The sequence below is a fragment of the Macaca fascicularis genome, chromosome 6, assembly GCF_037993035.2.
Source record: "Macaca fascicularis isolate 582-1 chromosome 6, T2T-MFA8v1.1".
NCBI lineage: Eukaryota > Metazoa > Chordata > Mammalia > Primates > Cercopithecidae > Macaca > Macaca fascicularis.
Genome location: NC_088380.1, coordinates 130,626,862 through 130,653,226, shown reverse-complemented (window position 1 = coordinate 130,653,226; position 26,365 = coordinate 130,626,862). Strand labels below are relative to the sequence as shown.

The 26,365-nt window shown below is 37.6% G+C and overlaps 1 long non-coding RNA gene across 1 annotated transcript; it reads left to right on the top strand.

The window, feature by feature from the left end:
• The first annotated feature begins 287 nt into the window (after positions 1-287).
• LOC135971141 (uncharacterized) lies at positions 288-22,723 on the top strand. The gene is made up of 2 exons (XR_010587221.1): positions 288-1,082; positions 22,573-22,723. It is a non-coding gene; the product is annotated as an uncharacterized lncRNA (long non-coding RNA).
• Positions 22,724-26,365: the final 3,642 nt, after the last annotated feature.

Genomic DNA, 26,365 nt, shown 5'->3' with positions numbered 1-26,365 from the left:
AGATATGCAGCCTGAAGACAGCAGAGCATCTGGGTAAAGATCCTGTAGTTACAAATCTACTAAACCTTGTCATTTTTACTTCATTGGAAAGAGTCACCCTGCACCCTTCAGAACCTCACTAACTTGCTCATGTGCAAGATGAATGAAATACTAGTAATGAAATACTTCACAGGGCTATGAAATGGCTAAATTAGATATTGCAATACATTGCTTATCACAGTTCCAAATAGTAAACACTCATAAATGTTATTTAGTATTATCCTTGTTAATTATTTTGACTGGTCAATCTAAGGGGCATGACTTCGAAAATGACCTTAAGTTGAAGAACTGTGAAAAAAAAGTAAAAACTCTAGACAAGAAGTATTTCTCCTATATATTGTATAAATATTTTTGTTTGATTATTTGTTGCAGACTGCCCACTAAAAGGTTTCCTTCACTGCTACCAAAACTATACATTGTTCAATTAATATTTGTGCATCCACTCTGTTTGTTAAGGCAGATCAGGCAGTTGCTTCATGCCTAATATATGATAGATAGTGATAATTCAAGAAAATTAAAAAGAGCACAGATTCTATCATTTAGGAGCACAGAGACATGGAAAGAAATTGTTTGAGTAGTATGATAATTGCCCCAATTTGACACAAACAGGTGTTAAACACAGGAAGACAAGTGCTTAATTCTGCAAAGGGAAGTAAAGAAAACCTTCTAAGCGAAGTGATATTTAAACTGAATATTGAGGTTTGATAAGTAGACAAGAAGAAAGGGCCATCTCTGGTAGATAAAATACCACAAAAGTGAAAATAAAAGAAATAAGGTGCATTCAAAAGCTGCAGTCAATTTGACATAGCTACAGAGTCAGGTGGGAAACGAGGAAGGCAAACTAGGAAGGTGAGTAAGGACAGTCTGTGTGATGCTCAGAGCTTTCAACTCTGTCTTGCAGGCAATGAAAAGCCAATGAAGGACTTGAGCAGAGCAGAGACACAATGAGTACTGAAGTTTGGAGACAGCATCCAGGCCACTGGATAAAGTGTGCATTGGGAAAAAGGGCTAAAGGAAGCAAGGAGACTAGCAAGAGAGTTCAGGTAAGAGTTGTTGAAGAGATTCTAATTGAAAGTCACAGTGGTGGGAAAAGAAAAGAAGTGGTAATTTGAGTAAATTCAGAGATAAAACTAATAGGACTTAGTCATTCTTAAGATATGATATTGCAGGAAAATAGCCAAATACACTTGCCTCTATTATGGGGTACATGTGCAGCAGACTTGCTTGAATAATCTATTAGGGTGTGGGTAAAATATTATAATTTTATTCAAAAATTATTTTAATCTTATTCATTTTTAACTTTAATTTTTATGCTTTATAATGTATAAAGTAAAATAAATATATGTGAATAATCCATATAGATATGTCTGTATTGGGACTGTACATTCCTTTTTTTTTTTTTTTTTTTACTAATAAAGATGCAAAATTAAAGAGACTTGGAGATCACTGCCTTATTAAAACCTCTGTGTTTGGACAAGGTAAAATATGGTGATATTAAAGGAAACATTTCTCCAAGTATCATTCTAAAAGATAAGCAATTTATTTTAAAAGTGTTACTCTGCACTCCTCCAAAAGCTTACAGTCTAAAATAGAGATCTCTAACTTCTCACTGCCTTACTCCTCTTACTGACTAATATAAAAAGTAAGAAGGGCAGACAGACTCCCTTCTATTTTGTCCACAGCCTGGCTCAACTCTTTATTTTTATAAATGTCAACTTAAACTAAATCAAACTTGATTTCTGATTGCTTTTTTCCCCTTGCTCAACATTTCTGATAGACAAATGTGCTATACATTTAGACACAAGCACAAAGAACTAAACCAAAGTACACACTGAATGTATAAACTATCAACTTATATACACATTAGTTAGTGGAGTGGGAAAGAGAAACAAACCTTGACAATGTCCACAGAATGACTCAGGAAGGTAGGGTAAATACTACTGCCAGGATTAAAGTTGGTAAGTTCAAAAGGCAAGGAGGAGATTACTGAGGAAGGCTCAGAGGGAGATGGGTCTTTGATAGTCTGCTCAATGGGATTCTGAAGGAAGAAGGGATTGGCTGAGGTTTCCAGAAGATGAAATGTGTAATTTAGGTCTGATATCTCCACCCCTCACCTCCATATTCTTTGCTTTACCCCTTCAAGTACCAGTGAAGTCTTTTGACTTTTTGTTTTGAAACAATAATCTGAATTTTGCCATATCCCATTTTTAAAAGAGATGTACTATAGATTGTTCATCCCCTGGTAATTCCTGGACTCTGCTTGCTCATGAAAGTAATAATAAAATATATAAACATATACAGCAAAGAAAAGCTCTAAATAGAACAAAAAAGTGTGTGGCACTGCCAGAAAATAAATAAAGAAGCACTTTCAATTAGATATTAAGGAAAAGGAAAGTGTTGGGAAAACCATATTATTCAAAAAACTTATGGTCCTACTTTAGGACCGTAAGGAGACGGTTAATGAAATAGTCAACAGTTAACTGAATATAGCAGTGCAAAGAAAAGGAACTTTGTCTAATTGACTACACATATGAAAATCTAGATAATGAGGAAAATGCATCAAGACAAAAGACCAGAAATACACATTGTGTATACCCACTCTAGAAACTTTTTCAAGAAGTATGTGTCAGAGTGAAAGGATCCAATTCCATCAACCTTCTTTCCGCCCTGGATGAAATTGTCTGAGCTACTATGACAAGGCGTAAGGGTTGCTGAATGGATTCAATATAAGGACAGTTCAAGCAGCTCTTTACCAAATCAACCAATATGAGGATGTCAGAAGTAGATGACCCCATTTATATATAAGTAGACACTACATTTATGTTCTTAATGCTCAGAGCAATGAGATTATCAGAGAGTTAAAAGAGAAGAAATGCTAAAAGAGTAAGATCGTTTTACTTTTCGGAGTGATGCATAGCTTTTGAGGACTCAGCAATAGACACTCGATACACTACTTGGTAAATTTTATCCTTCACTTGTATCTGCATCTGGGAAAACAAAAAAGAAGAAAAAAAATCTTGTTTTAAAAATGTCATTAACTATACACAGTATTGAGAAAGAAGCATGCAATGTAGCTCTTTATCTTTTGGAAAAGGAAGCAACAGAGGGTAATTTGAGAATTTGGAAATTACACCCCATGGGAGACAACCAAAATGTTTTCAAAACTTCAGCAAGGGAAACATAAATACCTAAAAAGTGCTTGGCTTTTTTTATATAGTCTAATATAAGTGCTGAAGTTGTTAATACTGCCAAGATCTGAGAAGCTACAAAAACATGACCTTAAAGTGGATGGGACTAAATCTTTTTTCAATCATTAATACTGAGCTATTTTTATCTAAAGATATAAACAAATAAACAATCCTAGCATCTCCTCTGATGCTTCTAAGGAAAGGCTTCAAGATACTATGTCTTGGAGTGACATCAGCAAGATGACTGACTAGAGATAGCTGGCATTGTAGCTGACTAGAGATAGCTGGTCTGCAAGCAAGAACAAAGGGAACAAATAAACAGCTAAGATTTAACAGGATAATCAATGGGAAAGTACTGAAGTGGAGAGGCACCTGAGGTGATTGGAAGTCCAGGACGGCAGCATGGAGGCACCTGGTGTCTGCAGCCCCATCAACCCCATCCAAATATAATCAGCCTAGAGTCAGGAAGGACTCCCCATTGCAAGGAAAAGATAAGCAGAAAATTTTCACCAACCCCCATTGCCACTCAAACACCCACAATTTTTACAACAGGAGAATCCCACAGTCCTCACAATCCCTGAGTTGAGTTTGGAGAGCTGTCAGGACTTCATGCTATTGCCTTGTTCCAAATTAGGAGCACATGGTGTATACTCGCTACCCCACCCCCCACACCCTGTGAGCCAAGCAGCTGCAACCTGGTTCCATCTTGAGACCACAGCCACCTCTGGAGTGTGCCCTGCCCTGGAGCCAGTAGCCACGGCACCTCTCCAGCATTGGGGTACCATCTTTATCATGCCAAACCCAGAAGGGTACCTGAATGCCATAACCCTAGCTATGTGGAACTTGGGCCAAGGATCAGCTATGACTCTGGTCCTGCAAAGCAGAGAAAACAATTCTCACCACTGCACTTCTAGCTGAAGGAATGGTCTGCCTTACCACCCAGGGTGAACCGGCCCTTAAGCTGGTCAACTTACCTTACCTTACCTAGAAAGACACACGAACTGAAAGTAAAGGGATGGAAAAAGATATTCAATGTAAATAGAAACCATAAGCAAACAGGAGTAACTATATTTATATCAGACAAAACAGACTTCAAGTTAAAAGCTGTAAAAAGAGACAAAGAAAAACATTATATAATAATAAAAGGATCACTTCAACAAGAAAATATAATAACTGTAAATTCAGATGCACCCAATACCAGAGTATCCAAATATATAAAGCAAACATCAAATCCAAAGGGAAAAAATAGATCCCAATACAATAATAGTTGGGGACTTAAATTCCCCACTCTCAGCACTAGACAGATCATCTATATGGATAATCAACAAAGAAACATTGAATTTAAACTGCACCATAGGGAAAATGGACACTTATAAAACATTTCACCCAACAGCTGCAGAATACACATTCTTTTTACTAGGACATGGAATATTTTCCAGGACTGACCATAAGTTAGAATACAAAACAAGTCTTAAAACTTTTTTTTAAATCAAAATCATCTCAAGCATATTATCCAACCACAGTGGAATAAAACTAGATATTAATAACAAGAAGACCATTTGAAACTATACAAATGCATGGAAATTAAACAACATGCTCCTGAACAACCAAAGGATGAAGGAAGAAATTATGGATGAAATTGAAATATTTCTTGAAACAAATGCAAATAGAAACACAACATACCAAACACTATGGAACACAGGAAAATCAGTTTTAAGAGGCAAATTTATAGTAATAAATGCTTACATCAAAAGGCTAGAAAGATGTCAAATAAATAAGCTAACACTGCATCTCAGAGAACTAAAAATTCAAGAAGAAAGCAAACCCAAAATTAGTAGAAGGAAAGAAATAATAAAAATCAGAACAGAAATAAAATTGAGACAAAAAATACAAAAGATCAAGGAAACAATAGGCTAGTTTATAAAAAAGATAAAGGGAAATAACAAACCATTATGGAGTAACTAAGAAAAAAGGAGAGAAGATCCAAAGAGGTAAAATCAGAAATAAGAAAGGAGATGTCACAACAGACACCACAGAAACACAAAGGATCATTGGAGACTACTGGGAACAATTATATGTCAATAAGTTTGAAATGGATAAATTCTTGGACACAACCTACTAAGATTGAATCAAGGAGAAAAAACAGAATACTAGAATATACCGATCAGTAATAATAAGTCTTCCAACCAAGAAAAGTCCGTAAACAAATGACGTCACCACTGAATTCTATCAAAACCTTACAGAGCAATTAATATCAATTCTTCTCAAGCTATCCTAAAAAATTGAAGGAGAGGGCACTCTTTGCAACTCATTTTATGAGGCCAGTATAAACCCTGATACCAAAATCAGATAACTGCACAACAAAAATAGAAAACGATAGGAAAACATCCCTGATTAACATAGATGACAAATAATCAACAAAAGACTAGCAAGCTGAATCCAACAGATAATATAACATGATCAAGTGAGATTTATCCCATGAATGCAAGGATAGTTCTACACATACAAATCAACAAACATTATATACACATTAATAAAATAAAGGAAAAAAATATGTTCCTCTCAATAGATAAAGAAAAAGCTTTTGATGTAATTTAACATCTCTTCATGATAAAAACTTAAAAATTAGGTATAAAAGTGAAGTGCGTCAACATAATAAAGGCTATATATGGCAAACACATAGCTAACATCAAAAGTCTGAAAGCTATTTCTCTAAGAACTAGAACAACACAAGGATGCTCACTCTCACCTCTGTAATTCAATATAGTTCTGGAAGTTCCAGCCAGAACATTTAGGCAAGAGAAGGAAATAAAGGGCATCCAAATGAGAAAGAAGAAAGTCAAATTTTGCAGACAACAATATCTTATATACAGGTCTTATATATAGAAAACCCCAAAGACTCTACCAAAAAACTCTGAGAATTGATGAATACATTCAGTAAAGGTGCAGGATACAAAATTAATATGAAAAATTAGTAGCATTTTTGTACACAAACAATGAACTAGTTGAAAAAGAAATCAGCCAGGCACAGTGCCTCAAGCCTGTAATCCCAGCACTTTGGAAGGCCGAGACGGTCGGATCACGGGGTCAGGAGATCGAGACCATCCTGGCTAACACGGTGAAACCCCATCTCTACTAAAAAACACACACAAAAAAATCTAGCCGGGCATGGTGGCGGGTGCCTGTAGTCCCAGCTACTCAGGAGGCTGAGGCAGGAGAATGGCGTAAACCCAGGAGGCGGAGCTTGCAGTGAGCTGAGATCCGGCCACTGCACTCCAGCCAGGGCGACAGAGCAAGACTCCATCTCAAAAAAAAAAAAAAAAAAAAAAAAGAAAGAAAAGAAAAAGAAAAAGAAATCAAGAAGGCAATCTCATTTACAATAGCTACCCTGAAAATAATAATTAGAAATAAATTCAACCAAGGCAGTGAAAGACCTTTACAAGGCAAACTATAAAACATTGATGTTTTGTATAGAACTACAAGCAACTAAAGAGGATACAAACAAATGCAAAGACATCTCATTCTAATGAATTGGAAGAATTAATATTATCAAAATGACCATCCCACCCAAAGCAATCTACAGATTCAATGCAATTGTTATCAAAATATCAATGACATTCTTCACAAAAGTAGAAAAAAAAAAATCTTAAAATTTGTTTGGAACAACAAAAGACCCCAAATAGCCAAAGCAATCTCGAACAAAAAGAAGAAAGCCAGAGGTATCATATTAGTAGATATGATATACTAGAAAGCTGAGGCTTTGAGAATGATATCGGCATAAAAAATAGACACGTAGACCAATGGAACAGAATTGAGAACCCAGAAATAAATCCACGTGTTCCTAGCTAACTGATTATTGACAAAAGTGTCAAGAACACTCACTGGGGAAAGGACAATCTCTTGAATAAGTGATACTCAGAAAATTGGATATCCATATGCTGAAGAATGAAACTAGACCTCAACCTTTCACATATACAAAAAAATTTTAATTTTAATTTAAGGCTTAAAAGTGTAAAACTACTAGAAGGAAACATAGGAGAAACACTTCAGAACAATGGACTGGAGAAAGGTTATATAAATAAGACCTCGAAAGCACAACAACAAAGCAAAATAGCCAAAAGGGATTATATCAAACTAAAAATCTTCTGCACAGGAAAGGAAACAATTAACAGGATGAAAAGACAGCTTATAGAATAAGAAAAAATATTTGCAAACTACTTATTTGACATGAGACTAATTTCCAGAATATACAAGGAATTAAGCATATCAATGGCAAAAGCTAACCAAACAAACAAAAAACCTAAACACTGTAATTGAAAACAGGGCAAGTAATCTGAACAGATATTCTTCAAAAGAAGGCATACATATGGCCAAAAAATATATGAAAAAATACTCGAGATCACTAATCATCAGGAAAATGCAAATCAAAACCACAATGAGGTATCATCACATCCCAGTGAGGACAGCTATTACCTAAAACACAAAAAATAACAAATGCTGACAAGGATGCAGAGAAAAGAGAACTCTTATACACTGTGGTGGGAATACAGACTAGTACAGCCACTCTGCAGAACAGTATGGAGGTTGCTCAGAAAACTACAAATAGAACTACCATATGATCCAGCAGTCCCACTACTGTGAATTTATCCAAAGGGAAGGAAATGTTAATATCAAAGAGACATCTGCACCCCCATGTTTATTGCAGCACTATTCACAATAGACAAGACGTGGATTCAACCTAAGCATCCAACAACAGATAAATGAATAAATAAACTCTGGTATATGTACACAATAGAATACTATTCAGCTATGAAAAGGATGAAATCCTGTCATTTGCAGCAACATGGATAGAATTGGAGGACATTATGTTAAGTGAAATAAGCCAGGAATAGAAAGTTAAACATTGCATATTCTCACTTATATGTGGAAGCTAAAATAAGTTGATCTCATAGAAGTATAAAGTAGAACAGAAGATACTGGAGGATGGGAAGGGTAGAGGGAAGGTAGGGTTAAAGAGAGATTTGTTAAAGGATATAAAATTACAGTTAGGTAGGAGGAATAAGTATTAGTGTTCTAAACTACTGTAAAATGACTATAGTTAGCAAATATTCCCAACACAAAGAAATTGTAAATGTTTGAGATGATTGATATGCTAATTAACTTGACCTGATCACTTCACATTATACATATGAAAACATCACTATATGCCCAGTGAATATGTACAATTATTGTCAATTAAATGCTTTTTAAAGGTATCATGTTTTAAAGCAAAGACGTAGTTGCCTGCCCATGTCAAAGGCTGCAGAAAGAACTATAATGAACACAAAAGGATGCATCTACAAAGGGAGGAGAGGTATTTTGTGACAGTGAGATATTTTGCAATTAAATGCATAAATGACCTGAGTTTTGAATAGAAGTTGATCTTATCCCTCCCATAATAGTGACATCAGCCAAGAATTAAGTCATATTTTCATGAACACAGAGATTGATTTTTAAATTGCTATCTGTATGAGATATGATTAGCATTTCTATGTTGCTGAGAGGCACAAACTCAGGTGCAAATTCAAGTGGTAAATCCTGTGCCATTATGGTAAGTGTTAATTCATGTCAGATTAGTGATTACAGTGCCACCCATCCCACCTAATACTGTAGACTATAAATATGGGCTGGGCAAATTGTCACTGGTTCCTGGGCAAGACTTTCATCTAAAACACACAGGTGCTGCCTGGCATCCATTTCAACATGAGCAGAAAATGCTACGAGTACTAGATATCAGACCCATAATTAGGCAAATACCCTCAGGGAGTCAACGACTCCCTTACTGCAAGTAGATAATATAGGAAATAACGCTTAGTCCTCCATTTTACCATACTAGCATTTAACAAGTTTTTTGTTTGAGTAAATGGTCTTTTCAGTGCACAAAATTGTATTGGGAGATTAGAAACAGAGAATACAGCTTCCCCAAAGTTTCTAGTTGATTATCAGGTAGTAACTGAGGAATTAAAAGAATATGACTCTATTGAAGAGCAACAGAACTGAGTTGTTACAAAGACACCATCCAATTGCCAGGTTTTTTCCAGCATTAGGAAGAAGAAGGGATGATCTATTTGTTTATTCATTTATTCACTTACTCCAAGTACAGTGCTTAAACATGTGGTTTTACAGCTAAACTATCCAGTTTCGCATTCTGGCATCATTAAAAGTTAGGGCAAGGTATTTATCCTATCTGTGCTCAGCTTCCTGAATTGTAAACTAAAACTAAAAAGTATATTCCTGAAAGAGCTTTAATTAGGATTAAACTGGTTAATATATATAAGAATCTCAGAGCATAATGTTTGGTAAGTGTTAGCTGCTATTTCTCAACAAAGATTTACTCTGCATCAGTTACATACATTCTCTGACAAATAAAATTGTGCTTTATGAGTCACAGTGGATCTACTTTGTCATAATAGCCTTATCTTCTTTCACTTAAGCTTCCTAATATTTTAAGTATTTTTTAAAATGTGCATAAATAAGTGAGTTAGCCTGTTCTTGTGTGAGTGTTATATCTGATCATAATTTGGAAGAGGGAGACAAAGACAGAACTTTCTAATTAAATGAAAACTTATCCTAATATTTAATGTTCTTAAACAGTTGTGAAGGTTCCAGGTGAGAGCCATAAGAGGAAAACAACAGTCCCCCTTGTGTTGATGAAAAACAGTGCTAACCCTGTTAGATTGGGTAGATAGACAATAAGGGGAACCATAAAAATTATCCTCTCTTAAGACCTCTTTCCCCATATATCAGATTTTACTCTTGCCCCTTTGGTATCTGCATTCTTACATCATTAGCCTTGTACATATCTCTCTCACTGGAGTTTCAGTCAGGATTCTTTCTGTTGCAAAAGGCAGAAAATCTAACTAAAGGGAAGAGAATTTAGTGACTTAGGTAACACGTAAAGCTCAAGGGTTGGGTGTTTTGAGGGCAGCTCAGATAACATGACCAGGACTCAGGCTCTATTTTCTTCCACATGGGCTTCATTTCCAGGCTCCACATGACTGCATAAATACCTGCCTCCAACCTATAACCTCCTGGATTTGGGTCTCACAAAAAAGACAGTGTGCCCCACAATAGCATCAACAAAAGTCCCATTGCCTTTCATTGGCTTTTCAGATCACTCATCCATTCGGAACCAATTTTAGTGATCAGGGAAAACAATTTTGGGGGTGCCAAGTCTAAGTCACAGAGTTACCCATGGATCTAGGAGTAAAATGAATTCCACCCAAAGCACACAGCTTAGGAGAAGGGCAAGGAAAAATTACATAGAGGATAATTAATGTGTTATCATCAGCAGATAGATGAATGGACAACAAAAACTGGTTTACTATATCTGCCGTATAGTTCTAATCCTGCCAAATTCATTTTCAAAGACTCCAAATGACCCTTTTTGTCTCTTGCATAAAGTCCAAAATCCTTATGTGGCATTCAAGATTTTCAACAGTCAGAATTTATGCTTCCTTCTGCATTCTAGCTCCAGTTTGTTACCAAAATGTCTTTGTTCTCTTTTGACTTTTGAACTCCTTGTCTGCCTCCCCTCTCCATCTTGTTGACATCTTTTATATTATTGAAAATCCAGCTCAAATGCTACATCTCTCACCCCCAGGAAAGGGCTAGGCTGGAAAGGTAGAGGTGGCAATGACGAGAAGTGGACCCATTTGAGAACTATTTGAGAAGTGGTCTCAAGAATGATATCCAGGTTTTTATTTTCAATTACCAGTACATTTGAGATGCCATTTACTAAATATCGTTATTTAAAATAGTCCTGTATCTAAGGAGAAGGGCAGGTAGTCTGGGCCAAGCTAAAGAAATTTCAGAACAAATGTACTCTACTGGATTCCTCTTCTAGTTTTGAGTAAAGATCACATGCAGGAACTTCCTGTTGATTCTATGGCTCTGGAAGTGGAATCTAATCTTTCCCAAACTGATCCTTTCCTGCCACCACATTGTTTTCTTTATAATTTCAGGCTGAGGACCAGCTGGGGACACAGATGCTATCGGTACTAAGACGTTTCCATTGGAGTCTTGACATTTACTGACAGTCCACATATTAGAACGGTCTGTGATGCTCCCACCTTCATGTTTCCTCCCTGCTCCATAAAAGCTGTGCCCAAGTTTTCCAGCACTCTGTCCTTTATCTCCTGACTAGTCTCTCTGCCTAGCAGAAATAGATATGTAAAACTGACATTTCAGCACCCTTCCGAATTTGTAACCAGACATTCTTTGCACAAAGGACTGATAATCTTTTCCCATTTCAGTGGTTCTAGAGATAAACACTTGTGGATTTATGTTGCTATGTCTGTGAAATTTTGATTTCATTTTAAGAAGATAGTATTGTGATTCTGTTCTCTCAAATAGCATCTGCTTCTTTTGAAAATTGTTCTGAATTTATAAGAGCATATGATTGTCAGAGAATTATTAATATTGCCAGTGTTGTGAAGTTTACAAAACTCTCTCGTATACATCATTATAAGATTATCTCAAAAATACTGAGAGGTAGACATTTTTATACCATTGTTATATGAGACAATTGAGACTCAGAGGAACCAAGTGAACTCTGATGTTATACCGCTGGAAAATAGTGCCACAGGTCTCAAATTCATGGTCAAATCTTATGCTTTTATTTTTGTTTTGGTACAGCAACTTATTTGATGTTAAGGGTGAAGAGGTTATATTTCAAAATATTCCACTACATTCTATTTGAATATAAAGTTATTTTCTCTCCAGGCCTCCAGAAATATTTATAGAAAGTGCTCTAATTGTTCCAGAGCAGGTTATCAGAGTATTATGACAAAAACTTAATGACTAGAAGGGTTAGTTTTCCTTCAAGAAAACCTCTATCTCACAACAACAGTCTTGACTCTTTAGGCAACTTATAAACTTGTTTCTTAAGTTACTACAAGAAAACAGAAAAAGAGAATAGGCTATGTACTCCTGGGAACACAATTCAGAATATAAACTGTAGCCAATAGGTCAATTTCATTTTCGTTTGGCAAAGGCAACAATTTCTATACCAAATGTCATGGACTCCCACCTTAACTCAAGGGCACAAAGGACCTGTTAGGATGCCTCAGATTTAGAATGCAGAGCATCACTCCTGGGAAATCTCATCGACCCTCCTCCAATGAGAGTATATTTATGTTTGCTATTTTGTTTTTAAAAGTGTGTTGAATGAAAACATGTAAATTCTTCAAGTCCTTTGGAAATAAAGCAAATTTTGCACCAGATCTATACATATATGTTATTATTTTGATTTTTTGTTTTAAAATTGTTTAAACATTATGAATTTGAGAGATAGAAATGCACAGATTAAAGTCTAACCCTGAGATATTTCCAACAAGGTTTATAGAGATGAAGTAATCTGCCTAAGTAAGGTGGCTGAGCTAGAAGTTTAATCCAGGCATTCTGAACTCTGGTTTAATGGCTAAGAAGGGTTAGAATACACAGCCATAATGGGTATATATTAATGGATTAAAAAATGTTTCAGCTCCTCAACTACCAAATAAATTGGTCAACCTGATTGACCTCTTAACTCTTTTTTTTTTAATTTCTTAGTTTAAAAGGTTTTTGGTATAATCAAGTTGCCTTCCCAATCCCATCCTCAAAATGTCCAAGTTAGACTGAGACAAGATGTTTTTAGATCAGTCTAGATCATTTCAGGAAAGTTCACCCTAGGTGTAAGTCAAGCATAATGCTCTAATGAGAGCTACTCGTAATCACCTTTGTGGTAGTTAGTTTTATATGCCAACATAGCCAGGCTGTAATACCCAATAATCTAATCGAATGCTCATCTAGCTGTTGCAATGAATGTATACTGTAGAACTGGTTAACATATATATATATATATGTCGATCTTAATCTATTGGTTCTATTTTTCTGGAGACCTTGACTGATACAGATTTCAGTACTAAGAGTGGTTATAGAGGAACAAGATCTTAAGGATGAATTTTTTGAAATGTTTTGGAGTTCCTGTAATTAATTCTCTAATCTGACTATATTGAAAGACACTAATGATTATTTCCAGTAGCAAAGAGGGCACTGATAGTCCACAGTGTGATATAGCAATAGAGACAGGCAAAATATCACCATTGGATACTCTGAATCAAAAACCAATAAGAAGCAAGGTTCTGGCTTTTTGTTGATTCTCCTCAGGGACCATCCACACCACTCCTTTTTGCTTTTAGACCTATAACTTGACTCAAGTTCCAGCAGTCCTGAAAGGGTGAGGTACAATGTGTGGCCCATAAGGACATGCACTACCCTCGAAAAGAGCTTCATGATTTTCTATTTATACAGACAGGAATCTGGGGAATACATGTGGGAATGGATATTAAGGGTGTGGAATAATACTAGAAGAAGCATAAAGTTGGATCAGGCCAAATTTTTTGATATGCTCTCACTGAGCAGATATTCTGAGTTTAATGTTGCAGCTTGGGGGATTAGAAAGGGTTTTAGCTATTTGTTGGGTTGGCTGAAACATAGAGCAAAAGGTGCCCCACTCTAAGTACAGTTGACATGACAGAACTGCCATGGTATATTTAGAGGAAAGATCCAAAGTCTTCAGGATTTGGGGTATTTTAGGGTAGATTTATCATTTAAGACCTGCTCACCCACCCAAGAATGGTCCACAGGATGCATCTTTCACCATGACTGTGAATAATAAATTTCTGAAGGGAGTCCCAATATCCTCGAAGAGCTTTGTGATTGCTTTTTTCTGTAGGTTAGAAATTGTAGTGGGAACTGCTACTCCTGAATTAAGAAGCCCAAATACAATGGGAATAATTGGATCCCTGGGGTTGCAGGGGCAAAGTGGTGACATTCAATCTCAAAAGGCAAGTTGGGCATGGATATCATAATGGACAGCAGTGTCAGAGTGGCAGTCACAATAATCTGACTCACAGAGACCTGTGACATTAGCTAGTTGATCATAGTGTTCTTAGAAGTGAAATAGGTAGGAAGCCTACTAAATTCTTACTTGATCTGTAAAAGTGGAGAGTTTTAGCTCAAGTAAACAAAAGTCTAACTTGAATAATAAAAACAGAGTCATGACCCCTCTATCAATCCCCAGACTTGAGCAAGTTTGCAGAATAGAACCCCTTGAATGAAGAGGAGGCTGGGGATCCTTCAGGAAGGATCCCACTACACTGCCAAAAACTTATAGTATTAATCTTTCTTCCAGCCTTTCCCAAAGAGACCTATAGCTGTTTACCAGAGTGACTGTTCACTGGGAAAAAGGAAATAATCAGATATTTCAGGTATTACTGGAAGCTGGCTATAAATTGGCATTAACTATAGGAGACCCAAAATGTTACTGTGGTCTGCCAGTTCGAGTAGGGAAATATGGAGATCAGTGTTCAATGAAGTTTTAGCTCAGATCCATCTCACAATGGGTCCAGTGGATCCCTGAACTCATCATGTGGTTATTTCCGCAGCTCTGGAATACATAATTTGAACATACCTGATAACTGGTTGAATCTCCATGTTAGCTCCCTGACTTGTGGGTTGAGGGTTATTATGCAGAAAATGCCAAGTGGAATCCATGAGAACTGCCTCTACCTAGGAAATAGTAAACCAAAAGCAATACTGCATTCCTGAAAGGACTGCAGAGATTAGTGACACCATCAAGGACTTGAGTGATGAAGGGGTAGTGATTGCCACCACATCCCCATCAAACTTGCTTATTTGGGCTGTACCAAAGACAAATTTTGGAGAATGACAGTGACTTAACCAGATGGTGACTCTGATTGCAGCTGCTCTGGTAGATGAATTTCATTGCTAGAACAAAGTAATGTATGCACTGGTATCTGGTATGCAGCTATTGATTTGACAAATGTCTTTTCTTATTTGTTAGTAAAGTATACCAGAAGCAGTTTGCTTTCAGCTAACAAAACCAGCAACCCATCTTCACTGTCCTACCTCAGGGGCATATCAGCTTTCTAGCCCTTTGTTATAATTTATTGTGCAGAGATCTTGATTGCCTTTCCCTTCACAAGATATCACACTAATCTACTACATTGATGGCATTATGCTGATTAGATCTAGTCGAACTATTCTAGATTTATTGGTAAGACATTTGCAAGTCAGAGGGTGAAAAATAAGTTTCAAAAAATCTAGGGGCCTTCTACCACAAGGAAATTTCTAGCAGTGCAGTGCTGTGGAGCAGGTCAAGATATCCCTTCTAAGATGAGGAAGAAGTTGTTGTAGCTGACCTCTCTTACAACCCCAAAAGTGGCACAATGCTTAGTGGGCCTTTTTGGATTTTAGAGGCGACATATTCCTCATTTGAGTGTATTACACTAGCCCATTTACTGATTGACCCAAAAAGCTGCTAGTTTTGAGTAGGTCACTGAATAAGAGAAAGCTCTGCAACAGGTACGTTCTGTTGCACAAGCTGCTTTACCATTTGGGCCATAAGACCCAGCAGATCCAATGGTGCTTGGAATGTTAGTCACAGATAGAGACCTGTTTGGAGTCTTTGGCAGACCCCAATAGGTAAATCAGCACTGGCCTTTACGATTTGGGAGCAAAGCCCTGCTATCCTCTGCAGATAAATACTCTCCTTTTGAGAAGCAGCTTTTGCCAGCTATTAAGCCTTAATAGAGACAGAATGCTTGACCATGGGCCACCAAGTTAACACGCCATCTGAATTGCCCGTCATGAACTAAATGTTATCTGACTCACCAAGCCATAAGTTTCATGAAGAAATGGCCCAAATGCCCATGGTCTCCACACCTGCTACAATATATTCTTTCTCAATCCACACCTATGGTCTTAGGGGATTTTCCCTAAAATCAATGACTGTAGAGGCAAAACACTCAAGTCTGGATTGCAGATGGTCCTGTACAACATGTAGGCATCACCCCAAAATAGACATCTACAGCACTATAGTCCTTTATAGGACATTCCTAAAGGACAATGGTGAAGGGAAATCTCTACAGTGTACAGAACTTCAAGAAATGCACCTGGTTGTTCATTTACCTGGAAGGAGAAATGGCAGAAGTACAAGTATATATCAATTCATTATTTGTGTCTTATGTTTTAGCTGGATGGTCAGGAACTTGGAAGAAACATGATTCAAAAATTGGTGACAAGGAGGCTTGGAGAAGAGGCATATGCACCCACACACATCCTATTGGTTCTGCTTTTTTGGAGAACCTCTCTGAATGAGCAAAAATGTGAAGATATTGTGTGCTATGTGAATGCTCACCAAGGAGTAAATTCAGCAAAGGAGTATTTTAATAATCAAGTGTATAGGACAATTTTTTCTGTGGATAATAGCCTCTGTTTTCAGACACTTCTGCCATTGCCTGGTGGTCTCATGAACAAAGTGACCATGATGGTAAGGATGGACTCAGCAACATGGACTTCTATTCACCAAAGCTGACGTGACAACAGCCATCACCGAGTGATCAGTCTGCCGGCAGCTGAGACCAACACTGAGTCCCAATATGGCACCATCCTCTGGGGTGACCAGCTAGCCATCTAGTGGAAGGTTGATTATATTGGAGTGCTTCCATCATGGAAGGGGGAGTGGTTTGATCTTACCGGAATAGACACTCTAGATACAGAATTCCCTTCCTTGCATGCACTGATTCTGCCAAAACTACCGTCTGTGGACTTACAGGATGACTTATAAACCATCATGGCATTTCTCAGCATGGCTTCTGATCTAGTAACCCACCCACTTCACAGAAAGTAAAGTGTAGCAACAGGCACATGCTTATGGAATTCACTGGTCTTACTATGTTTTCTACCATCCTGAAGCAGCTAACTTGATAAAATGGTAGGATAGTCTTTTGAAGACTCAATTACAATGCCAGTTGGGTGACAATACCTTGCAGAACTTGGCCAATGTATTTCAGGAGGCTGTATATGCTCTAAATCAGCATTCAAGATCTGGTGCTGTTTCTCCCGTAGCCAGGATTCATGAGTACAGAAATCAAAGAAATGAATGGAAATGTGAGTGGCACCACTGATCATTACCCCTGGTGACACACTAGCATTTTATTTCCTGTCTCCAAGACCTCATACTCTGCTGGCCTTAGAGGTCTTAGTTCCAAAGGGAGAAATGTTTCCACCAGGAGACACAACAATGATTCTATTGAACTGGATGTTAAGACAGCCACTGGTCACTTTGGGTCCTCATGCTTCTGAATCAACAGGCAAAAAATTTACCTGTTTGTATACTGACTGATGTGATTGATCCTGATTACTAAGGGAAAATTGGCCTGCTACTACATAATGGAGAGAAGGAAGAGTATGTCTAAAATACAGGCGATCCCTTAGAGTATCTCTTAGTATTATCATGCCTTGTGATTAATGTTAATGGAAACCTGCAACATCACAATTCAGGCAGCACTATTAATGACCTAGATCCTTTAGGAATAGAAGTTTGTGTCACTCCACCAGGTAAAGGGCATAGTGGAGGAAGGTAGTTTAAATACCAGCTAAAACCATGTGACCATTTTCATAAATAAAAATTGAAATTGTTACAAGCCTTTCACCTTATTTTCTTATTTTTGTGGGGTTTTTTTTGTTTTGTTTTGAGACAGAGTCTCAATCTTTCACCCAGGCTAGAGTGCAGTGCTGTGATCTTGGCTCACTGAAACCTGTGCCTCCTGGGTTCAAGAAATTCTCATGCCTCAGCCTCCTGAGTAGCCAGAATTACAGAGGAGTGTCACCACACCCAGCTAATTTTTGTACTTTAGTAGAGAAGGGGTTTTGCCATGTTGGCCAGGCTGGTTTCAAACACCTGACCTCAAGTGATCTACCTGCCCCAGCCTCCCAAAGTGCTGGGATCACAGCTGTCAGCTAACATGCCCTGCCTATTTTCTTATTTTGTTATAAATTTGTGTATATGTATGTGTGTATGTGTAGGTGTGTTTGTGTGTATGTATGGCAAATATCTGTTTTCTTTTCTCTCCTCTTATCATAATGACATAAGACATATTAAGTAATAGCTACCTTTCCACTATAGTGTTTAAGTTACAGGATATCAAAGAAAAGAGTGAACATTATCCAAGGACTTTGCATCCCTCTGGGGAAAGAGTTTTTTTTTTTTTTTTTTTTTTTGTCATACATTAGATAGTTGTATCACGTTAGATGGATACAATAAAAGTGTGACTTGTTATTGTTTTATTGTTTTTATTTTGGAGATTAAGTGTGTTGTAAGGAGAGGTGTATGACTGCCAATTTGACAAGAGGTGGACTGTGATGGTTAGTCTTATGTGTCAATTTGATTAGGCTATAGTACCCAGTTATTTATTGAAACACTAATCTAGGTGGTACGGCGAAGATATTTTTGTAGACAAGGTTACCCTCTACAATCAGTTGACTTTACATAAAAAAATTACCATCAATAATGTGGGTGGGCCTCATGCCAGCAGTTGCCTTATAAAAACAAAAGCTGAGGTATTGCCCAGAAAATAAGAAATTCTATCTCAAGACTCCTGCTTGAGTTTCCAGCCTACCAGCCTACCCTGCTGATTTTGGACTTGCCAGTCCCCATAATCAAATCCCTTAAAATTTGTCAGTCTGTCTGTCTACACACACACACACACACATATATATATATATATATATGTTCATATAATTGTATTATAGTTATACATTATATATTATATAGTTATATATAAACATTTACACGCACACATACACACACAAACACCCTATTGATTCTGTTTCTTTAGAGAACCCTAACTGATATACATCTATAAATTATAGCTCTAAAATTAATTGCCCTTTTTTCTTCTTCTAATTTTATTAAATTTTATTTACAAAAATAAGACATGATTATTTTAACAAATTCAACAATACAGGTTTATTGAAGTGAAGTGTTAATACTCTTCACTTATCTTCCCTCTAAACCTATTTCTATTTTTGTATGCCTTTCTATACTTTTCTTAATAAAACACATACATACACAAATGCACATTCATGTTCACATGTCTATAATTTATTTTGTTTTTTTTAAAGGTGGCTATAGCTATACTTATTTAACACTCTATAATTTGCTTTTTAAATTAAGCAATACATTATGTAACTGCCTCTAAACAAATACTTACAGGGCCCATTTTAAAATTGTTGCATACCAGTCACTATATTGACCATAACTTAACCAAACATTTCCTTATCAATAGCCTTTTGGGTTGTTTTAATAATTTTTGTAGTTTGAATATGACTGCATTAAACATATTTGTACTTGCAACTTTACCTACTAATTTTTTGTATATTTTCAAAATTGAGATTTCTAGGTCAATGGGTATTGATAGATTCTTTTCATAAAGGTTGTAGCAATTCATTATTCTACCAGCAAAGTATGTAGCCCTATGTTTTCGCCAGCACTGGATATTAGTTTTCAATGTGAAGAATAGAAAGTGAGATCTCATTTGTATTTTATTTTACATTTCCTTGCTACCAACATGTTGGACCATATATTCATATGGTTAAGAGGTTCTATTACTTGCTTCTTCATTTCATTTTCTATATAGCATTACTTTCCTTTATGTTTATTTACTAATAAAAAATAATTTATTTTTATGAGACAAGGCCTCACTTTGTTGCTCAGGCTGGAATGCAGTGGCATGATCACAGCTCACTACAGCCTCAGTCTCCTGGGTTCAAGCAATCCTCCCACCTTGGCCTCCTGAGTAGCTGGGGCTCCAGGTATATTCTACCATGCTCAACTAATTTTTTTTTATTTTTAATTTTTAGATATGGGGTCTCACTATGTTGCCCAGGCTGATCTCAAACTCCTGGGCTCAAGCGGCCTTTCCACCTCAGCCTCCCAAAGTGCTGGGATTACAGGCAAGAGACACTGTGCCTGGAATTTTTTGTTTGTTTGTTTTTAACAATCTCCAAGAACATTTCATTTTGCTGAATATGGCCTTTCAATTTACCTAAGGTGACCACAAGCATAAAGGAGTTGAGTCAATGTTTATATAGATTATTGCAGTTTATTGCACTCACACCACCACTTACCCCCAGGGAGAAAAACAAAGGACCAGCAAAAGGTGATGATGTGGTAGACCTTGAAATTTCTGTCAGTGGCACATCAACTAAAGAAATTCTAAAGAAAAATCATCTTGTCAACGTCTTCAAACTAGAAATGTATTTAGACTGCAATATAGATCTAATGCCCAGCTTGCAGAATTGCAGAATTTTCCAATTTGGTGTTGCTCTAGGTTAAAAAACACCAGCTGAAAAATGTGAATTGGAATCATTTGCCATTCGTTCCTAATATAATGACAGATTTCCCACTCTGGATTCAGCAAGCTGCAGGCAATGGGTTTGAACAGAGTCCAGGTGGAAGGGGGCCAGACATATTAAATTTAAGGCCTCTATTGCACAACTCCCTACAGAAATTGTACAAATAATGTAGCTGAAGTGCTTTCTGCATGCTGTGTAACCCAACTCTTTTGGCAACCTGATTAATTCCTTGCCCTTTTCTGTAGTATGCACAGTTAGGAAGTATACTAAAAGGTGACAGAAACCATAATAGAAGCTGTCAAGTATTACATTCAAGATGTTATCCTCTTCATTTTCAGTTTAGAAAAAAATTTTTCAAAAAAAAAAAAGGCCTCATAAAGCTTGGACATAATAATTACTCCTCGGTGCTATTTTCCTTTTGTTAATACCACTAATGTTAGCAATAAATAAGTCCAATCCCAGAGATGATTGTTATTCTAAATTTATGCTGTATTCTACAGAGCTGAATATAAATATATATGCAGACTTACTAAAAACTGTCTCAATTAATACAAAAAATAAAAACCTTTTAATTGTACCTACTCTAAGTTGGACCACCATATCAATGCGTATTTCTCTGTTTGTTTAAGTGTCTGCACAGCCTTCAGGGGTTAAACTTTCATTCATTCCCACCTGCTTTTTGTGCCTTTTCTCAAAAGGGGGAGTCTGTGAAACAAGGATAACTTTTGAGTGTAAATACTAAAAAACATTTAATCCAAGATTTGTGGTAACTCCAGTTTTAGTCTTCTCAAAGATGGAGATGTTAATATTGCCAAGGTTCCAGTGAGAACACGATGCCAAGAATGACACACCGAATTCTACTCAAGTCATCTAAAACTAAAGCTTGTCAAAAGCAACTAATGTGTTAAGTAGACACGATTTTTTTTCCAAAATAAAACAATTTAGAGGTATTCTCTATACTATTTTTTAACGTGTAAATTCTTTTTAAATTGCACACTAGGAACAAGGGGGTAGTTCAATAACTGGCTAATGAATTCTAATGTGTGACTTAGAAGTCAAATTGGCAAACACAGAGGGAATAGTGACTTGGTGCATTACCAATCTGGAGTACCTGAGAAGCTCAAACAAGGACTGTATTATAAATTCTGGGAGAACTTGGCACAGCACTGGAGTCAGAATATTTTGTCAGGCAACCTAGAGCCGGAATTGAATTTTCCTTTTGTTTTCTGGACTTCGATTTCTAAATGTTTCCTTAGAACAGGTACTTGGTTTAAATGGGATTTAAATAAATTCAGCTCCAGGAATTAGTAACCACTTTGCTTTTAAGGGTCATATTTTGTGTTTCACTTAATAGGTATCACATGTTTTCAGCTGGGTTTTTTTATATATATTGATGTCAGCTTAAGTGGAAAGAAATTCAAATAATCAAGCACCATAATACTTAAGAGATTACCTCCATAAATCAGGCTTTGTTATAACATCAGTATATGCTTAGGATAGAATCATGTTGCATGCCATAAAGTATTTGTGTGTACGTGTGTCATTCATGTCTGAAAATAATTTTGGGAGGCAGCAGTCTAGTTGTTGGCCTGTTAATCTAAAAACAAACAAACAAACAAACAAAAACAAAAAAAACACCTGACAATTAAATGGAAACAATTGTAGGGTTAATTGATAGGGGAAGACTAATAGGATTCTGGCTGTGCTTGGGATCATGATGTGACCTCTGAGATATCATGGATTGGAAACTGGAAAATATTTTAGATCTTGCACTTAAAAAAATATTTGAAGTGGCACCACATGCCAGAGTTAATCAGTGTCAAAACGTACTGCTTCAAGTCTTTGGAAAACATTAACTAAGAGGTAAGTGAAATAAAAATGTTTTCCTGTTTGTTATGGACTAAATTGTGTTTCCTCAAAATCAATATGTTGACTCCCCAACCCCCAATATGACTGTAGTTGGGGATATGGCCTTTAAGGAGGTAATCAAGATTAAATGAGGTTAAAAAAAAAAAAAGGTAGAACCTTAATCCAATGTGACTGGTGTCCTTATAAGAGAGAAAGACACAAGAGAGCTTTCTCTCTTTTTCTCTCTCTGCAGGAGCACAAAGGAAAGGCCATGCGAGGACACAGGGAGAAGACAGCCCTCTACCAGTCGGGAAGGGAGCCCTCACCAGAAACTGAACTGGCCAGCACAATGGCCTTAGACTTGTAGCTCCAGAACTGTGAGGAAATAAATTTGTGTTATTGAAGCCACCCAGTCTGTGATTTTTTTTAATCGCAGTACTAGCAAATTGATATACCTTCCATCTAGTTGCCTGAAAATAGGGTCTAAGGTACCATGTGTAAATAAAACATATCTGTGGTACCTGTGGTGCCAAAGCAGACATTTCATATTTTTGTGGATTATCTGGGGACAGACACAGCTTTTACAGCTGGCTAGAAATTCTCCCGATAGTGTCTGAAGTGGTTGTAAGAGTCGTCAGAGTGAGTGGAGTGGACATTTGTTATTTTTGTTTGCCTACATTTATTTCTCCTTCCCCTCTAACATCACAATGGCTTTCCTAGAAGAAGTGAATCCTCTCTCACTGTTCTCATGCTTCGTCCACATGATTTGGGTATGGCTGACTCTACTCCATGGCTCTAAGTTGGGCAGGTGACTCAGACCAGGAAGGAGGAGCACAGAAGCCCCTGCCAGAATGATTACTCAGGAGAGAACGTGTGACCATCACAGCCATTTAACACCTGCTCACACGCTTTCTCTGGAACTACTGGGAAATAATCATGAAATTTCTGTTGGATTTACTAATATGAGAGCCTGTTAGTATGGAGCTACTGGGGACCATTTCTCAAGGAATTATGTCAAAACAGAGGAAGCCCAAGTCAAGAAGAGTCTAGTGTGTTTCTGAAAGCACTGTTACAGGAGCAACATCCAGCGATTCTTGGGCCTAGACTTGGATTTCTCTACTACTATCGCTGATACATTAGCCCGTTTTTGCATAAGCCTGCTTGAGTTGAATTTTAGGCTCTTGCAGAAGGAAGACATCCTGGTTATCACGACGGCTGACGCTTAAAAGAGAGATTTAAAATTTCAACTCAAATGCCCTCTCCCTTCTCGCAATCTATCCAAACTTCTATTAAGCTTTTATTAAGGCTGAGTTCAAGTTCTACATTCTCTGTGGGTGGCCTCCTCCTCTGGACTGTCATGTCAACTACACAGCAAGAGAGACAATGTAGAGGCACTGGGTTTTGCAACACGTATAGTCAATTACCTGGACGGAGGCTGGGGGCTGCCGGGAGTTTAAGGGCTACTTTTCAGAAATTCGTCTGTCGTTTATGAATTGTAGTGAGGTGAAAAATGTTCCCCTCTGCCGCAAATCTGTGTCAAACCAGGTCCTCATAATGCTATTTGGAAATAAGATCTTTGCAGATGTAGTTATTTAAAAATCTCAAGATGGAATTATCCCAGATATAAGGTGGGCACTAAGTTCAATGACTGGTATCCTTATAAAAGAGGAGAGGACACAGAGACCCAAGAAGAAGGCCATGTGGAAAGAGAGGTAGAGGTTGGAGTTGTTTCCACAAGCCAAAGAACACGAAGAGCCACCATAAACTGGGAGAGGGAAGTAAGAATTCTCCCCTAAAGTCTTTGGAGGGAGCATAACCCTGCTGACGTCTTGATTTCAGACTTCTGGTGTTATGAGAAAATAATTTCTCGTTTTTTAGACACCAAATTTTTGATTATTTGTTATGGCATCCATAGGAAATGAATGCACCAGTGAAGCTATAAAGCTTGAGAAAGTGAGGAGAAAGTTGAAAACTCTAAGAAATGACTTTGCTGGAGAAGGGGAAGTTCATGTCAAAGTTCATTAGCATTGAGATAAAAAAGAGCAGTGCTATTCCCCATACACTGTACATTCTCCCTTGTGCCTTTAATCCTAATTAATCACATGCTGACCAGGCTTTGTATGTTATCTGATGGCCATTCTCAGGAAAAGCAAGGATTTGCTGAGCTTTTGCACTTTTCTGAGATGGGGAAGGCACTGAGAAAAAGGGAGCATGACGATTTTACCACAGAAATTCTGCAGTGTGATTTGGCATCACGACAATTTGGCCATCTGCTTCATGGAGGGAGTCCAGCACCGTCAACGAGACAGTGTAATTTCTGTCACTTCTTAGAGAAGCATCCTTGTAACACAACAGTCCTTTGGTGGGTTCATTGTGTGGCAGTGTAAATTTTCATGACTAGGGTCATCGTCCATCCTGGTTTGCCTCAGACAGCCCCAATTTATGCCTGTTGTCCTAGCTGAATTAATTATAGCCCTCCCTTTTTCACTTTGAAAAGTGTCCCTGTTTCGATGATAAATTATATAGCCACCTTAGCTATGACACAATCTCTCATTAAAAAAAAAAAAAAAAAAAAAAAAGCTGTAAAGCTTTGCAAATTGATTTACTTTCATTTTCTTGCCAACTCCACAAGATTACTTACAATGTTTTGGAAATAGTAATTACATTTTTTTAAAGAGAATTTTGCCTGGGAGTTAGAAAAGGGAAGTTCAAAAAGGGAAGTCTGTGTTGTCTGTTTCCTAAAGACTGCTTCGCTCCCCCACAGCAGGTGCCCCCACCAGTTCCTACCTGCTCCTAGCTTTGGCAGTAGAGCAATGCCTCTATCCAGTGAAAGGAATCTGGCCGCTTCAGCAGGGTGACAACTGCACACATCCATATCTGCAAGGCAGGTGTAAGCTGGCATTTTGCCCAAGCCTGGCCAGACAGCTTCATAAATCCTGCCCTTACCACAGCCCGAATTACTTTTCATGACACAAAGCCAAGCTGTGTTATTCACCTAATGCCCCGATTTACAGTTCCCAAGACAAAAGAACATACAGATAGAGTTTCAGGGCTCTGTTTGCCTTCACGTTTATCTAAAGGTCAGTTTCAGGTCACGCTCAAGAAACCTGACGAATGGTGGTGAACAAACCTAAAAATAAATTAAGTGCAAGTGGGAATCTTAAGCATTCCTTATTCTTGTGCCAAAAGAAAACTCAACCCAATTTACATTCTTTTAATATCTGAAATACGCAGCTGTTCTCTTATTCATGGCATAGTAGGGAATTATGCTCCCTTCAGCTCATGTGCATATGTGCATGTGTGTACTTCCACATAAGGTACCCACATGTACACACATACACGCATACACACATCTCGGCACAGTTCCCATTTAGGTATTTGTTCTTGTGTCTTTAAGGACCTGAGTTCATGGAAGACTTGAGGGTCCTCAGAGTGAGAACTGTTCTTATCTGGAAGAGTGCTGTGGTTGCCCAGGAGTGCCACTCATGTCCTGCCAGACTCAGGGGCACTAGGACGTCAAGCAGAAATGTCATCACTATATGAACAAGAAAATGAGACCAAGAAATGCAGCTCCTTGGAGAGAGATAACTGCTCATATGCCAGATTCATGAAGGTGAAGGTTAAGCAGTTAACCTGAAGAATGCTTCATGCAAGTAGGCTTAGAACTGCAGGACGAGAAAGTGCTGGAGCCCCACCAACTAAAAATGCCTCTGCAGAAACCTCAAGACCCCAACAATCCATTGCTGAGTTGTTGACCATGACAGGGCTTCTAGAGCAGCACTTAATTTACCCTCGGGTGAAGGGTGTTTCTAAGGAAAACGATAGACAACAACAAAAAACCCACCTTCTCTCCTTCAGAAAACTGCAATAGACTTTGAGACTTACCCTACTATGCTGTATTTTTCCATATGTAAACTTTCTCTATGATGTAGATTTTCCCTTCCTCCCACTCCATCCCCAAACCCCCAGCCTCACTTTTCTATTCACAAGATTAGGACAGAAATTACACTAAGAGAAGTAAGACACTGCTTGAGAAGAAACACACT